Source organism: Balearica regulorum, chromosome 3 (genome assembly GCF_011004875.1).
Source record: "Balearica regulorum gibbericeps isolate bBalReg1 chromosome 3, bBalReg1.pri, whole genome shotgun sequence".
Lineage (NCBI taxonomy): Eukaryota > Metazoa > Chordata > Aves > Gruiformes > Gruidae > Balearica > Balearica regulorum.
Genome location: NC_046186.1, coordinates 39,369,489 through 39,386,847, shown reverse-complemented (window position 1 = coordinate 39,386,847; position 17,359 = coordinate 39,369,489). Strand labels below are relative to the sequence as shown.

The 17,359-nt window shown below is 43.5% G+C and overlaps 1 long non-coding RNA gene across 1 annotated transcript in view; it reads right to left on the bottom strand.

The window, feature by feature from the left end:
* Window positions 1–17,359, bottom strand: part of LOC142601260 (uncharacterized) — a 33,414-nt gene that overhangs the window by 11,556 nt on the left and 4,499 nt on the right. The window contains exon 2 of the long non-coding RNA XR_012834863.1: window positions 14,695–14,825. This is a non-coding gene — a long non-coding RNA (uncharacterized LOC142601260). The remainder of the gene's footprint in view (window positions 1–14,694; window positions 14,826–17,359) is intronic.

The window sequence follows — 17,359 nt, the reverse complement described above, 5'->3', positions numbered from 1 at the left end:
TGATGCTCTAAGGGAAATCCAAAACGAAGGCAATCAAAAACCAGTGACTGAATGAAGCTGACCTGATCCCTTCCGTGCTACAAATTGCTCCAGCAATGAAGACAATTGCTAAAATGCCAGGGAGCTCTGACAGCATCTGGTAATCTTTAAAACAGATAAACTGGTGGTGAGGCAGGCAGCACAGGCAGCACTTGGACTATGCTTTTTTTTGCCTCTTCTTGTGGTAATCTTCAAAACATGTTCAAGCACAAGCAAAATACTGCAAAAATGACACAGAAAGAGCAACTCCCTTCTCACAAGGGGAAGAATGATAGACCCCAAATCACCTTTTGGAGTCCCTGAAGAACTCTGCAGCAGCTCTACACTCAATTTAGTAGAGTTTTGACTTCTTTACAATTAAAAGAACAAGTCTTAATACAAAGCTCATTTCACAGTCTGTTGCTTGTAACTGCAATAAAACCGGCAGGGGCCACTCAAAAGCATATCTGGATGTGACTTCAGCACTGCTAAAACAACCGCAGAGGAAATCCTTGCTGCATCAACCATTGCTACAGTGAATGAAAGAAAAAAAAAAAAAAAAAGCAGAATATGCTAAATACCTGAGAAACAAGAGGGTAATATCCAGCAAGCGGGTCTACGGTTCGGTACTGCAGGAGCTACTGCTCTCATAGAGGTAGAGGAGCCCATCGGGGTGCCCTGCTCTGAGGTTCCTCCCTGAGGGAATCAGTGCTGGCCCTGGGACAAGGCTTCGCCTCCCTCTGGCAGTGCAGGCAGTGCAGGCAGCCTGAACTAGGCAGATTGCCCCCACCCGCTGCTCCTGCAAGGCAAGAGGTCACAGCTCCTGCGGATAAAGGATGGCAGAGAGGAGGCATTTCCAACATGCAGAATTATCTCAATGAGAAGTTGATGACCACTGCAAAAGAAATTGGGTGAAATTTAATGGTACAGAAGTTATGGTCGTGCATTATGGTGGTGAAAGAATCCATTCTAGCTGTGTGCAAAAAAAAAAAAAAAAATCCAGGGTAAGCAGCTAATGAAGAGATGAACAGAAAATCTTGACCATCAGCTAGTCAAGGGATAACTGAGTAGCTTGTGGCTGCAAGAAGACTAAACGTGTCCCAAGGATCTATTACAGCAGCATTTTGAATATCCCATGAAGTGCTGATGCTATCAAGCAAGGAAGGCCCTGGCAGACCCACCGAGACTATTCTTCTGGGCTGCCAATGGCTGCTTTTAACAGAGCTCTAGGGCTCCATTGACAGCTTTTCTCCAGTTACCCTTTAGAAACCAAGTGCCTCAGTTGCTCTCAGAAATTTTAAATGACTCAGATTCAGATCATTCTAGTCAGTCCCTCTCACATCACATCCATAGTGAACCAACTCTCATTACTCAGCAAAGGAAATCTGAAAGAGCATCCCCGTTGCGTGAACTGTTACTGAGGCAGTCAGTCCCCATGATGGAAAAGCTGGATCCTGTCACTGTAGGAAAACGTGCCCTCCAGTCACAGGAGTTAAGTCTTCTACTTGTGCCTGCATGTTTTCATGATTTCGTGTGTAGTCACTGCTTGAATATGCAAAGGGAGGGACTGTGCATCCCTCAAGCACCTCAAAGTGCCTCAAATTGTAGCTTGGCTACTAAGCAGCAGAAAAATAACTGAATTTATATCCTTCTTGCCATCATCTACCCAAAGAACAAGTGTCCTCTCCAGTCCCTCTGTTTTCTCCTGTTTTCTGTGGTTTCCACAGGCAAAAAGCTAGTGATATCCACCACATCTTTCACATTGTAGATACCAAGTATTAAGTTTAATCAACCAGGCCCTAGAAAACTCTTTAAACTCAAAGGAGCCTTACAAAAAGCTCTTGCCTCAAAATCCTACTGCTCAGAGACAGTGCTGAGCCTTGGCCTAAATTACAGCTTGCATGAATTTGATTGTGAAACAAGATTTCACAGCCCTGATACACATTGTTATTACTATAAAGACATCAATGGATCCACTTCAGATAATTTCCAAGAATTACACCAGGCTGAACTTAAGCTCTCATATTTTCTCCTAGATGCCTGGAAGCCCTGACTCACTAAACAATCATGATCTTCAGTCCTTCATCTATTTTCATTGCGGTTTTATCCACACGTGCAGAAAACAGTCAACGTAACATTCTAGCCTATTCTTTGTTTGTACATTGGAGCAATATTCTTCCCTTTGTCTAAAGGTCAGATTACATTAGCAGTTCACATTCCTGGTAAAACATGCAGGCAGATGTTTTCTTCAGGGGGCAGATCATGTAGGAGGAGGCATCGTTCTCTTCTCCGGTCTTCAGTCAAACTAGACTAGTCATCCTCAGCTGTGTAAATGTGCATCTTAACTGAATGGCATATGCTTCATTTTGTACTAACATTTCAATGAGCTTAAAACCATTTGAGGGTCTGTTATCTCTTTGCTTAAATCCTGGGACACTGAAATTAATGGCAGGTCTGCTGTTGACTTCAGGAAATGGTACTGGGTCTCCTGCCTCCCCCTCATCCAAAATGTGGTTCAGTCATGAAAAATGGAAATACATTTCACTCTATTTAGCAAGGACACATTCTGAAATGCAATCTGGCACTGAGGAAATAAGTCTGGTTCATAAAACGGCTATGTATGCAGAAAATAAATAGCTTTTGTAAAGGCTCCAGCTTCTCTTTAATTAGACTAATAACCCAAGACTGTGACAGGTCTTCTGCACAGCTGGAGGTCCTTGTGGACTCAGCCTCCAACTGCACATGCATGTTTGAGTTCTACTAACTTACTATTATTTTCTGTGAAATTTGCATCCTCCAGCTTGAATTTTCAAGGTCCAGTTGAACATGCCAGGCGCTGTACAAAGAACTTATTTATGCAAGTGTTTCAGAGTTGGGAGACCATAGCATAAATGCAGCTTTCTGAAACATTTGCTTTTAATTCATGGCAAAGAGGAGTTTGAAGTGATGAGAAAGAATGTAAATAAGGCAGTGCTCCCTCCAAACAATACTCCCACAATGGCATAGGCTCTGAAAGCGGATTTTTCGAAGATTGGAGATGCAAGGTTCACCTATGCTGCTCTAGTAGAGGACCTACTTGTGTCTAGGAGTAGAGATTGGAGGCAGAGATTGTCTCTGGTACTGCCCCATCGTCTCCTCACTGGGTGTTAGAAGAAGCCTTCACCCAGAAGTTAAATTGACAACAGGGTCTTCTGGTGGCTTCTTTTAGTCCAGTTGCATGTGGCACAGTTGGCATGTATCACTGCCACAGCACTTGTTTTGAGCCAGTGCTTAGAGTTAGAATGACTCTATGTGTGTGGGGTGGGTTTTAGGGTGACATTGCAGGGCTACCTATACTACCAATTGCTAAGACTTTGACAAATCCCGATAGAAGATCCTGTTTTCAGTCGCTAACAACTCAGAAAAACTATGTTTTGAATATTCCCAATGGTCATCTGTGGCTGGGTGAATCTTTTAATGAACAGAACAACATCTATAATGGCAAAAGAAAATGTATGGCCATATTCATATCCATATTCATATCCATATCCAAGATTGGGCTAGGAAAAAAATAAACAGCTTTGCATCTCTTGCAGAAACTGATGTGACTTTTTCTTTTAAAAAAGAAAACTCAAGTACAACCACACTGGAGGACCCATCCCTTCTTATGCGACCTTTCTACCAGGGTTAGGTCTGCACCTGTGAAAGCCTGCCCAGACTAGCTAAGCTTTGGCAAAAAGACTGTTCGTGTAGGCAGGAACTTTTTACTGCATCGATCGGAAGAGTGCAACGCTGCTGAGCATGCACACGTCGCACTCAGCCCGCACAGGCATCACCGCTCAGGCGATGAGCGTGTCCCGGCTCAGCCCTGCTCCCATGCCTCCTCCTGTGCTCCTGCGGCCACCCGCCGGGGAAGACCTCCGGAAGAGGAGGAGGAAGCTCTCTGATCTGAACCTAGCGCGGGACGAGAGCAAAGCTGGGTGGAAAGGAAAGAGACACATTATGGCAGCAAGATGTTTCCTGTAGGATCACTGGCAAGAGGAAGGGAAATATGGGACTACTTAGGCAACGAGGCATGGCCTGAGAGATGGGAAGAAGGAAGGAGGGATAGATCAGAAGAGGATTTAGGAGTGGATGTGGGCTGGAAAGGAAGTAATGGCTGGAAGGTGAAATCTGAGGAACAGATCCTGGGGTAGTTAGGTAACGAGGAGAAACTTCCCTTTCTCAGCTGCAGCTCTTTTCCCAGTCTCAGAGTCAATCAATCAAAAATTAGGGACTTGGAAAGAAAGTTATCCTGCGAAGGAAAAGATTGCGGTCCTGTGGGGAAAAATACTATGTGATCATGTAATTGAAATCTGCATCATGATGCATATGCAGAAGTAGGCCAAATTTAAATTGTGCAGACAGTAAATATTATTTTTTAATTAAATTGTAGAAACATTTTATGACCTGATGATTTTTTTTGTTTTATTTAGGGGAAAGAAAATTGTGGAAATACGTACAGCAGCCAAAACAATGAGATAGAGAACACTAATACTGGAAAATATTCAAGCAGTGTATTGAAGTGACAAGAAATTATCTCAAGAGAACCACAGGCTACCAGAATTTATTTCTCCCTCACTTGCCAGTTCATATGATTTTTGTTACATTTTTTTTCTCCTGGAAACCCATCAAATATCTATGGGGATAATTTTTTAGTCACAACACTGCATTTCAGTGACTAAATACTGCTGATGTCTCTATTAATGACTCAGTTTTCTGTTATTTCAAGAGGAAGTATGTGTCTATTCCTTCACGATAAGGGAAGAAGCCCGAATTCTGCAGAAATTTCTCAGGTCTATGGAGTGCCATTATGTCCGGCCACAGACTAAACAAACACACTCAGCAACATATGGAATAGAGGGCTAAGGAGAAAGAATATGAAAGGAACGATTTCTTCAAATGCTTTGGATCAGGCCTCACATTTCCACCGGAAAAAACATTCACAGCCCATTGTATTAGGAATATGCAAAGTGAGAGTGTTGCTTTGTGAACGTGCGTGCTTTAAATTCCCTGTAAATACTCTATATCAGAGATAACTTTCATCAGCTTCAGACAATGTTTCTTTGGCTGCCAAAATGGAAAATGAACAAATTTCCTGATTTCTAGAAGAGCAGGTCAGTCAGTCCACCATGGCAGACTCTGGAGGCAGCAGATCAACACCAGCCTCACTCTTCCTGTGGAAATAAAAAGGACTTTTATGGCTGACTTCAGGGAAACAGAGCCACAACGATCCTGAGGGTATGTAAGACTCACACCCTTTACCCAGCACTCCTGGGAGGGCTCGGCCCACACTGCCAAGGCTGTGCTTTCCCACTTCCTTACAAACTCACCCCTTTATGACTGAATATTATATTTTTGCAGCTTCATATTCAAGGCTGAATTCTGTTTTGATTTACACTTTGTGCTTTTCGAGGAAGAAGCTCACCATGTTGAGAAGCACCTGCCTCCGTGGATGAGCAACTCTAAGCAAGATGTCCGGATCCCCCAGCAGAACGGAGCACCAGACTGCGGCGCTCCCTGGGGAACCAGCCGCTGGGAACTTCAGCAGATCCTTTTTCTGTGACGGGGGTGTCAGCATTTGGCCAAGAATCTCTCTGTCCCAAAACAGCACGCTGTCAGATACAGCAATCTTGTGGTTTTTATCTAAAGCGCCATTATTTTCCCTTTCTTTGTGTTTGCACAGTGAATTAAGTTATTTTGGAGCAGAGCCAGCATGCTTCTTGGACTCTATCTGAATATATTCCCATAGACTTTCATTGGAGTTTGAAGAAAAACTAGAGCAAATCTGCAGCTTTTTACTCCTTTTATTATTAGTTTAAAGCAGAGGCTATCTTGCCGCGCACTCAAATAAATGAAGTTTAGAAACGTCAGTGAGAGTTTGGCTCTCCTGTCTACTGAGAGAGATTTTCTAAAAATTAATGTATTTTCTTTTAAGTCATGGATTTGGTTTCTATCATCAGGCTCAAAAGCATGTGCTGTCATCCCAAATATGGCCTTCACCTTGATTTTAATTCACATGCTGGAAGACTAGAGGAATCAGACCTCCATTTCGTTGTGTTTGATAGTGTCTTTTGCGTTGAAGCAAGCAGTGAGCCTCTACGGGTGTGGGTAGAGGAAGGGGGACCCTGTACAGCACCATACACCTGAGCCAGGAGCGGCTGCTGCACTGGCTGCGGCAACACCGGGCTCTGCCTCTGCACGTGGGCTGCTGCAGGAGCAGCCCCTTCAAACCCCAAGATCAGGTCCCTCCTGGACCGTCGAGGGACTTCAGCAGCATTTATGCCTGTTTCTTGTAAGCGTACGTTGCAAACGTTATGTGTCATTTTTGTGTTGCAGTTGATAGCTTTAGTGAGCAATTATTCTCTAAGAGAAGCTGCTCTTTGAAGTCAGGGCTTTGAGACCACAAATGGAGGATGTGCGCCCCGCCACTCACAGGAAAATAAACAGAGAGGCCCGTTCTGCCGTGCCACCTTTAACAAACATGCAGCACTATTCAGGGCTTTTAAAAGAAAACAACACAGTTCCTCCTGCCACCCAGTAAAAAATGTACGTTTGCAATCGCGTCTTGTTTTGCATATGATTGGTAGCATACTTTTAAACTGCTGTAAGTAATAAAAATATATATGTGCAAGTTGGCTATAAGAAATGCCAAAGTTTCACCTAATAAAATTTTGGTATGCCTCAATTTTCAAAGTAAATTTGATTTATTTGAGCCACCAGCCATCTGATGACAGCCTTGTGTTTTTTATATGAGTCATGTCCCAAGGGGTCTAGAATATGCCAATAGTGTACCTTGGATAGGATCCAGTGTCCGCAAACAGGTTTTCATTAGACTTTGATGCCAGTTGCATTGGGGAGTAGAGAGGCTGCTGAAAACCAGCTTTACTTTGGGATCGTTTCTTTCTTTTAGAAAAAATAACAAAGATCTTTTTTAGAGAAGCTTTACGCCTCCACATTGTAGGTGTATGGCAATATTTTAGGGAACAGTAATCTGTTATTGCAGGTGGTCATGCTTCAAGCACTTCCGTATTTTGAGAACAGATCAGACAAAGTGCAACAACTTTTATTGAAAAATTGCCGAATTTGTAAATTAGAAACACATTTTTCTGTGGCTAAGATTAAGTTAGCATGTATTACAGTCACTAGGACTTCTCTGAAGCACTAAAGGGAATATAATTACATAGATTATTCCACATATCCTGGGTTGGGACCATGGGCATACTAAGGGCACCTCAGTCACCCAGTTCTAGATCTGGGTGATATCCTGGTGTCTTTGGACTGGAGGTCTTTGACAGGCAATGCGTACGTCCCTTCCCCTCGTCCCCCCAGCGCAGGCATTGCTGTCTCCCAGTTGGCGATGTGAGAAGGCAGCAGGAACTGGATTTCAGATTCTGGGAAGAGCCAGTGCTGCGTATTGCTTTACTGCAGTTGCTGTAATAGAGGTAAAATGTTCAGCCTAAAAATGGACCCAGGCCTGCCCTTCCCTTCCTGTAAGGTTACCACACTTAGAAATTTTGAACAGGACAGGAGGGTAAATGGCAGCGGAGGAAACTCAAAGAGATACTTGGAGATGCTGGTGCGTGCATACTCCAGTACTGTAAAATAACGCCTTTGAGGTAGTCAGATTTGCATTCACCATTGATAATTCTGGATGGATACGTAGAGCCTTTGGCCTATATCTCTCATGGATAACAGGCAAAATATTGAAAAAAAGAGAGGGTTTAACTGGGAATCTTTTTCTTTCATAATCCCAGAGTCCTTCTGACCCTTCTTGTCTAAAGCTGTCATGGGAAAAAAAACGCCTTATGCTTCTTTAGCTGGGCACTGCTGTTGACAAGTAGAGGAAATGGGGAGCTATCTGTCCTCCCCGGAGTGCTGCTGGCCACACAGTGACCAGAAGAGAGGGAGGGATGGAGGCAGGCTTGCACCCCACGGGCTGCACCCCTACCAGGGAGGGCAGGGCGAGCCAGTCCTGTGCATGGCCATGCACCCATGCCAGCTACCACCATGCAAAATGCCATCCCTCCTGTTCTCACTGTGCAGGCTTCTCCTCTCCCTGCTTCCAGTTTGAAGGTAGAATTATGCTGATGCTGGAGATCCAGCATCCCTCAGGTGGAAAATTGCATCCCTTTCCCACGAAGAAGGATGGGGAGGGAAAGAACATCCCTCCTCTTTCCAAGTGGAGTCCTGCAACACCATGACATAGGCTTGGAGGGAGGCTGAGCCCTTCTCAGCCAAAGGGTTTCACGAGACTGAAATTCTGACCCAACTGTGAGACTACAAGCATTTCTGGAGAGCCTCCAGTTGCTCTTGAAACTTTCCCCCACACAGCATTTTCTGAAGGCAGCACTGCACAGGGCAAGGAAGGAGGTGCGGGGCTGGCAGCGCCAGGGACAGCCAAGCTCAGCTTCCCTGTGAGGCTGTGAGCAAACACTTTGGGCAGGAGTTGTCCACAAACTGTTCATCCCAGCACCTCTGCCATTGCTGGAGAGAGACAGGACTCCCCAGCAAGCCGCTCCGCACTCACTCCTCTCCCTGCTGGATTTGGTACCTCTGGCTCTTACCCCCTGTGACAGGTGGCCCTGGAAATCATCAGTCTCCCCTTCTTGGGGAAGTACAGAAAGATGAATGCATCACAGCCTGAGAGTCACGTAGGTGTGGGGTTGATAAAGGCCATACACATACATACTATAGACAGGAGCAAGAACCTCGGAGTTTCCTCCTAGCAGCTCTCTGAAGATGCCCCTGCAACTGAGTTCAGTCCACAGCAGTAGCTGAGCACCTCTCTTCTCACTGACACCAACCAGATGTGAGGTGTCACACAGCTGTTCAGTGTGTGAAAGCCTGCCTAGTCTCCAGAATTTGTATTTTATGGTGCACAGTGCTGACCGTAGAGGGAAGATTGGAGCACTGAGCAATGCATACTGAATACTTTTTGAGGAATTACATTATCGTCCAATGGAATAAATAACTCTCATAATGCAGCTTACTGCCCAATACTCATTTTCTAATTTACAGATAGCATTAATACCCTGGTATTAATTATCAGCTTCCTACTACTCCTTGATTTCTAATTAATGAACATCAATCCCTGCAGGTAAACAATGCACACTCTCACTGGCTGCAACTGAGCAGCCGCCCAGTATCAGGAGGCGCTGGTTGTGTTGCTGTGGTTGTCCTCCACCACTCGAGCCTTTTAATTTCTGTCTGCGTTCCTGCGTATGCTGCTTATGTTCCTCCTCAAATGATCTGGTTTCACACACTTGATGCCTGCAAACAGAATCCATGCAAATAACCCATGCCATGCAGTCATTAGTCACGCTTGGTTACACTTTTCAACAACTTCTCAGTGTGGGCCCTGAAAAGGTCCCCTTCTGTTTTGCAGTTGTTAAAGCTTGCAACTGGTAGACGTGAAGGACAGGTTTCTGGGGTGGGTTTATTTAGCTTTTTAATTCTGCTACATTTTATTGGAAAGAAATATTTCTGTAAACTTGTGGACACCTACAGAGTGAGACAATTCATTTTGAAATAAAAGAAATTGGGAGGCCCAAGCTTTATTTTCATATATAAGGTTTTCCTTCCGGCTGTGGTGAAAGCCTTTGAAAAGCAGTCCCAAGGAGATGCAAGAATTCCTCCCAGATGGATGCGCTTCCCAAAATTTTCCGAGCCTGGAAACTTTAGCAGCATCTGCAAGGGGAGAGGGGCTAGGGCGTGAGGCTCACCAGACAAGCATAGGAAAAACACTGTTTCCAATAGCTAGAAGAAGCTACACTCAAAACTGAGGTGAACAGTGCCAGCTGCACCCACCCGTAATTTACACTGTGAGCGATTCTGGTCTCCTTACAACATGCTAGACTTTCTTATTTGCAAAGAGAGAAGCAGAGGGACTGAGGCTAAACGGGTATAAATCAGTCATATAAAACCCAAAGAAGATTCAGTTCAAGTGCCCCCGCCTGTAAACATAAAGCACCCTCCAGGAGGATGTCTCTCAGAATGCCTGGAGCACACATTGAGCCGGCTTACTCCTGGTTTGCACATTAACAGATGTGATGCAAGTGGGCTTAAGACTGTGCTTGAGTGTGACCAAAGCTGATTTAATGCACAGCACACCACGCATTGCTTCTGAACGTGATCCAATCTCTACCGGCAGGAGCTGGGCATGAAAAGGGGACACTGGATGCTGCAGCAACATTTGGCTCTAACGTGATGGAACGTAAAAAAACCCACATGTACAGTGTGTGTGTGTCTATATATGGTGTATGTTCCCATGTACAATACTCCTTTTTTCAATTTATCTCCCCCTTTGTAGCAGAGGCAGGCACTGCCCCATCCATACAGCTGAAATCATCTTCCATCACCAGTCCCAATGGTGGCCCTGGGGCTGCCACTGGTGTTACTCCCCACACAGGGCTCCTTCCCTGTTCGCTCAAACTCTGCCAGTTCTGGCTTTTTCTCCATTCCTCACTCTCAGGACAGAAAAGGGAAACTTGAGGTTTCTTTGTCAGAAGCCTTTTTCCTCTGTCCAGAGCAGCCGCACCATGAATTAATTTACCCAGCTATTGCCACCCGGCTGCAGTCTCCTTCTGCTCCAGCCTGCCACAGCTACCTCCTCTGCTCCCAGCTTGGCTGCTGAGCAGCTACAGCTCTGCTTCTGGAGTCAAATACACATTACACCTCTCAGCTTTGCATCCTTTCATTCTTGCAGCCTGGGCTCCATAGAAATGAGGGAGGGATGTTGATGTTTCTTAATCTTGAAACATATTTTCCAGTAAAATAAACTGTGTATTAGGAATAATTTCCATTTTTCTTATAGATCTCAATGTCAGCTAAAGTCCTTAAGGTTTCTGTTGATAACTTAGTCTTTTTACTTTTACACTTTTTAAATTTTTTTCAGTCAACATTGAAAGATTTATGCTACCCTTTGCAAAAGTCCTGCTTCCCTTTCCTAAGGCGAAACATGCACCTGTGAAATTTGTGCTTGCGGAGTTTGCTGGGATTTGTATTGTACTAACAAACATTTTCTGCTCCATGCTCAGTGGATTCCAGAAACAAGTGTTAACACAAGGTCGGCTCACCAGCTCGCTTTGCAACAAGACATACAACAGCCACAGGAAAGGGTAGTATAAAACACATCTAAGTAAGAAAAGCTGGCTTGAAGAATTATTTAAAACTCTGATTTCCTTCTTCTGCCTAAACCAAAGAGAATTATATATTTTTTAAAATCAATCAAACCCCAAAAGAAGAAAGGAAATCTTTTCTCCTCCGTTGCTCTTCTGACTCTTGTTCTCCAAAACATAGCAAGCCCTTAGGCAGGGAATGATTTATCGAGGGTGATGTTGCTAGGAGTGTAACGAGGAGAAGCTGACAGACCTAGGTGTGTTCAGCCTTAAGAAGAGAAGATGAAGGTGGTCTCAAAGTACCTGCTGGAGGACAGAGACAAGGCAGAGCCAGACTCATCTCAGCAGTATACACAGAAAGAGGCTGAAAGGCAACAGGCACAAGTTGCAATATGGCAATTTCCCATTAGATATGAGGAGAATTTGCTCACACAGAGGGTGGTAAAACAGTGCTAAAAGTTGCCCAATATCCTCTTGAACATACTCAAAACTCAGTGATCTGACTCCAAGCACTCTGATCCAACTTTGGAATTGGACCTAACCTCAAAGTTGTTCCTGCTTTGAGCAGGGGCTCAGCCCAGATGATGTCCAGAAATTTCTTCCAAACTAAACTATTCCATGACCCTATTACAACTGGGAGATTGTAGAAAAGTCATAAATGAAGCTCCATTTCTCTTATGAACATTTCAGTTGTTGCAAAGCTGGACACGGATTGCAACTCTTGGTTGCAAAGACAGCTCAAAGTTTTCTAGCAGTGCAAATGTCACTGGATTGTTATTGCCCTGTGGATAGGGGATAGTCCAGGCAAGAATTGACCACTTGAGTCAATGAAATAATGTGGGGTGGGTGTGGGAAGGAAAAGGACTAGCCCTAGGACAGAGAAGCAGGAGGAGAGCTCTGGAGAATTAGCTCATGGTACTGCCTGCTGCCAGGGGAAGTGAAGGATTGGGAGTCAGAAAATTTACCTTCTCTTCCAGCAGTATTTACCTCCGTATATATGCTCTCAGGCAGACGGCTTGGCTTTAAAGGGCTGTGGCATAGGCAACAGAGGCAGTGGAAGCAAAACTATTTATGACGTTCTGTCGTATTTAACCTGGAAGCAACAACAAGCTATTTCCTGTGCTTGAAACTGGCCCGCACTTATTTGACATCATTCTACACCACCTTTTTTTCCCTAGGGATGAAATGTCTATGAAGGTTTATCATCCTGTTAGGTGAAGATTTTATTGATTTATGAAGCTTTTATTGGCATAGGTCTAACGTTGAGTGCCATTCTCCTCCCAATCTCGTATCAGCTCAGAAATGCAGAAGCAAAGAGGTGCTAACAGCAGACTCCCTGGTGGACCTATTTCTGAAAGCCCTCTGCTTCCCTTTCCCTATGCTTGTCTTGAAACAGACTGAATCTGGTGACATTCAAATGTGCTACAAACTCCATCTCTCCCTGCCCTAGCATTCAAGAAGGCAAAAACACTGCAAAGGAGAGTACATGGCAGAAAAAAAGAAATTGCTGTTTTTGCTGTCAGGACACCAGAGAAGGTGGAACTCAAGTGGATCTGGTACAAGTGAGATAGTTATGCTGAGGTAAAAGAGAACATTAAGATACTCCTTTTCCTTGTAGAAGATTCCAGTGAAAGTTTTCAGACTTCACCACAGAATGTCACGCTAGTCTAATAAAAATCAACATTTTGAAAAATTACTAGATCTTCAATGTGGAAAGGCCCAACTTTCCAGTAAGGTGGAGTATCAAAATGGGCCTCCTGTAACTCAGTCAGGTAAACTAGCCATAAACTGAAGTCTCTTGACTCAAGCCTCCAATGTCAGTTGATGTTTTGTATTATTCAGAGTGAGCCTCAGACATTAAGCATCGTGGCCATAGCAGTGATTTATTGATTTGACTCCGACACACTGGTTCACTTGAGTTAAATTTCTTTGAAACAAAAGTAACCGGTTGCCCTAATTTGTTTTCAATAAACAGTTAGAAGAAGGGAGAATTCTGAGCCTAGATCTAAGATATCTTGCTTATATGATAAAAACAATGTCTGTGGATTTGTGTTGGCCTGGAAACAAGCATTGACATGAGAACCTTTTCCCATACAACAACTTATTTATTTTGAGATTATTTTTAAACAACCACAGCATTCATTCTCTATCCAAGGATAAGACAAAAATCACCCAAAAATTTTTTCTAGATGATGTCTGCCTTAGCAGTTTGTTAGAGGGTATTTCTTAGAAAGAACTGATATCTATTTCTAGTAAACATCCCACAGAAAGGAACAGACTGATAATTGGGAAAACTAAGAATATTTAGTTCATGTTAACTTGATAAAAGTCTCAACATTTTTACTTTTCATTCATAGCTGTGTACTACCTCTAAACCTGTATTAATTTCCAATATTGCCAGCTTTCATACAAGCCTCTTAAAACCCTTCCATAGTCGTGTTTCCTCCTAAACACTCCACTGTGAGATGGACAGACCTATCTAAAAATGTGGGCTTTTTTTTCTGTCTTCTACTTTTTCCTCTTGAGTATGGGAGAAGAGGAAATACATTCTACTTTGCAACTGCTCATGAGATGATTCTCCATTTTTTTTCAGCAGGATTAATACCCAAAGTCTCATTAATTGTCTTTATGCATCAACTGATGGGAAGAAAGCTTCAATCCATGACCATAAATGCTGGCACAACAGAAAAAACGTTCATTGGAGTACTGCTAATGGGTGCAGGGGCAGGCCAGAATAGCTATGAAAAACAATAAAATGTGGGAATAGACTGAAACCCAACCTCTGCCTTTAAAGACTAAGGTGATTTTTTTATATCATTTTGAAATACTCTATCTGGCAGCTCATTCTTTGAATACATCTCCACTAGCCACTTTAAAGAGAGGGCCTTGGATTCTGGTCTTCAAACTCATATCATGGCTGAAGAAAACTGAGCCGGAGTTTGAAGGACCTAATTTAAGTAGGAAACTCCCAGCAGGATAATATTATCCTTGTGCTTTGAGCCCCTGTTTAAGTGTCTGGAATGCATGTGCACAGTCAAGATTAATTTTTCCATCCAGTCTTGATTCAGGCCATAGTTATTCTCTCCAGAGTCATATAGGAGGCTTTTGGGAGAGCCCTCACCCAACTTTTACTGTATTTCCCAGCTTTGACTTTCTAAGTCTATGGCCACAGCTTTTACCTTTGGGAGAGCCAGGACTCCTCAGAAAAAAACTTGCTTCTTTCTAAGGAAACTTTCTTCTTTCTCTTGATTCTCTACAGCTGCCTCATGTAAGAAGAGTGTTGGTCCAAAATAAAATAACTGGCATGGGTATAAAGCTGCTATCTGGTTGTTGTCTTGCTGATCATGGGCATTTCAGCCTTTTTTATTTTCTGTAAAAGTCAGACACTCCTCTCCACCTCGTACTTTACTCCTCTTCACCTAGTACTTTGGAAGACAGGCTTTTTCTCTAGTAGCACTGCTTTTAGGCGTGAGCTTAGATTCCTCAACAATATAAACTGTAATCCCCCTTGGCAGTTGTCTCCCCTAGTAGTGCTCACCTTCCTGGCCATGCAGGAGTCAGAGATGGAGGAGAGCTCTTGAGTCACAGGATCCTTATGCATGTGTCCTCCTCTCAGGTCAAAAAGGAACTTATACTCAAGACCAGGGAGTGGACCACTTTCACCATGTCCTGCGAAGAGGACACAAGAGGTCAAATTTTGCATTATTACAGTGGTGAAATGCCACAGACCTCAGTAGAATAACTCTGAATTTAAATGTATAGTTGTGCAACAAAGCTGGCCCATGACCTCCTCAACCAAAAATTGGCTGGTGATCCCTATCCCATCACCCAAACAAAACACATTAGGGGATGTAGTTCCTGGTTTTGCTTTAGGAATGAGAAGATAAAACACTTTTCTGTCACCATGGAAATATGCAGTAAAACACAGTTAAAAGCTAACAAAATGAACAAAAGTCAAATGGTTGAACTGAGGAGCCTTTACAGCATTTTTCACCATAATGACATTTTTTTCACCATTGATAGAACTGTGTAAATCTGATAAATAATGACCTAAATAATGTACACAGGAATCATTATTTTTTCCAAATTGCCACTGGAATTGGTTCAGACTGTCAGCATTTGTAATACTTGAGCAAAGATTGTGGTCCACAGACTGTTGTACAACCTCTCACATCTGCTGTTGTGCTATACTGAATTAGAAAATGTTCTAGTGCAGCCCACAAACACGACTCCAGAAAGGGAGTCTGGGAAATGCCGAACGGAGTACATGCAGTCTGGGCAGCCAAATACTGCACTGGTCTGCAAGCCGGACTGCTGCCCTGCCCGGCTGTCAGGCTGCACAGAACTCAGGTCCAGGAGGCCCATCAGCCCAATAAAACCATCTTATCCTTGGAGGCACTTTCCTTCATTCACACTATACCTTTTTCTAGATGACCTGCAGAGGGATGAGTGTGTTTAAGTGGAAGATGAATCACTCCTACACTCAGCCAATTTAATATAGTAGAAAATATGAATGAAACAGCCCTTTTAATAGCTTTGGCTGATTCTGCAGGGATTTAAAAATCAGGAGTGAAGAATCAGGCTTGGCATTCAACTGGGAACCAGCAACATATGGAACAGGGCACCTGGATGATGTGCTCCTGGCAACCTGAAATGGGCCATTTGCTTTCTGAGCCATCTGGAGCCTCTCTTTAAGGTCAGTGATTTCATTACTTAGCAATCTCAGTGATTCATCTGCAGTTCATAGCTATGTGGCTCACTACAGGTAGGTCAAAGCCAATGGGCTGGAACAAGTTCCTCTGCCAATACTGGTTATTTCTGAATCTAGCAGCAGGCAAGCAGGAAGGGCACCAACACTGCAGGACCTTTGAGAGCTAGCCCTTTGATGCACTGGGACACCAGAGTTAGAGATACCTATATTCCTAACTCCTGCTTGACTTCTGTGGGAGTTAAGAAGCCTAAATAACTACCTGGACCTGGGCCAAATGTCTCTGAAGCATTTCCTCTGCTTATGGCACCTATCCCTTGTTAGCCTAACAATAATCTTGGAGGATGGATATCTGATATCTGTACCACACTAGTGTTAATGAAAAAGATCACATGCCAGGGAAGATTCACAAGGACGTATTAGCTTGCGGGCTAGAGTGAAACTAGCCAACAGTGTTCCCTGTGATCTCCCAGAGCACATCACACCTCGTAATAACATCAAATTACGTCTGAGAATAGAATGGCAGGAAGGAATTGGTAAGGCTCAAGGCTGACTTTCCACAGCTGGCTCTGCAATTTAAGCCTGGACTGCAAGCATAAACTTCCTTGGAAAGCACCTCAGCTCAAGATGGATAGCTGAAAAGAACAAAGGGAGATGCTGGGCAGCAAAGCAGAGCCTTTTGCTCAACTATGTTCATGCACAAGGCAGAGGTAGACATTGCTATCTCTTTTTAGCCTTTTCATAGCATGATGTAAGTTCCTGGAAAAAAATCAGTAGATTGTAGCACGTACTATGCATCATATAGTCGCATGTTCTTATGTTCCTTCCTTGAACAAGAATTGAATAACTTAATTTAAATTACCAGTCGAAGGCCTGGACCCATATTCTGTGATCTCAGATAGGGCATTTTTAAGGGATAAATTTCCAGATGAGTAAGAGGACCCTCCCAGTAGAGGAAGATCAGATTAATGAACAAATTGGACATAGACAAAGCCATGGTACTCAATGGATACACACAGGAGTGCTGAGGAAGCTGGCCAATGTCATTGTGAGGCTACTCTTGATCATCATTGAACAATTATAGAAAATGGGAGAGCTTTCTGAGGAATGGAATAAAGTATATGTCACTGGTATCTTCAAGAAAGGCAAAAAAAGAGGACCTGGGCAGTGAGGCCAGTCAGCCTCACCTGTATCCCAATGAAAGGATGGAGCAAATAATCCTGGAAATGTTTCCAGAGATATTGAGGACAAAAAGGTTATTTGGAATAGTCAGCATAGATACACAATGGACAAATCTGACAGCCTTCTATGATGATTTGATGGACAAGGAGAGAGCACTGAATGTCATTTATCTTGATTATAAAAAGGCTTTTGACATTGTTTTTCATAATATTCTCACTGACAGGGAGGATGAAGTACAGCCTGTTTTAAGTGGACAGTGAGGTGGATTAAAAACTGTCTGAACTGACTAGCTTAAGGGGCTGGTGAACAGTGG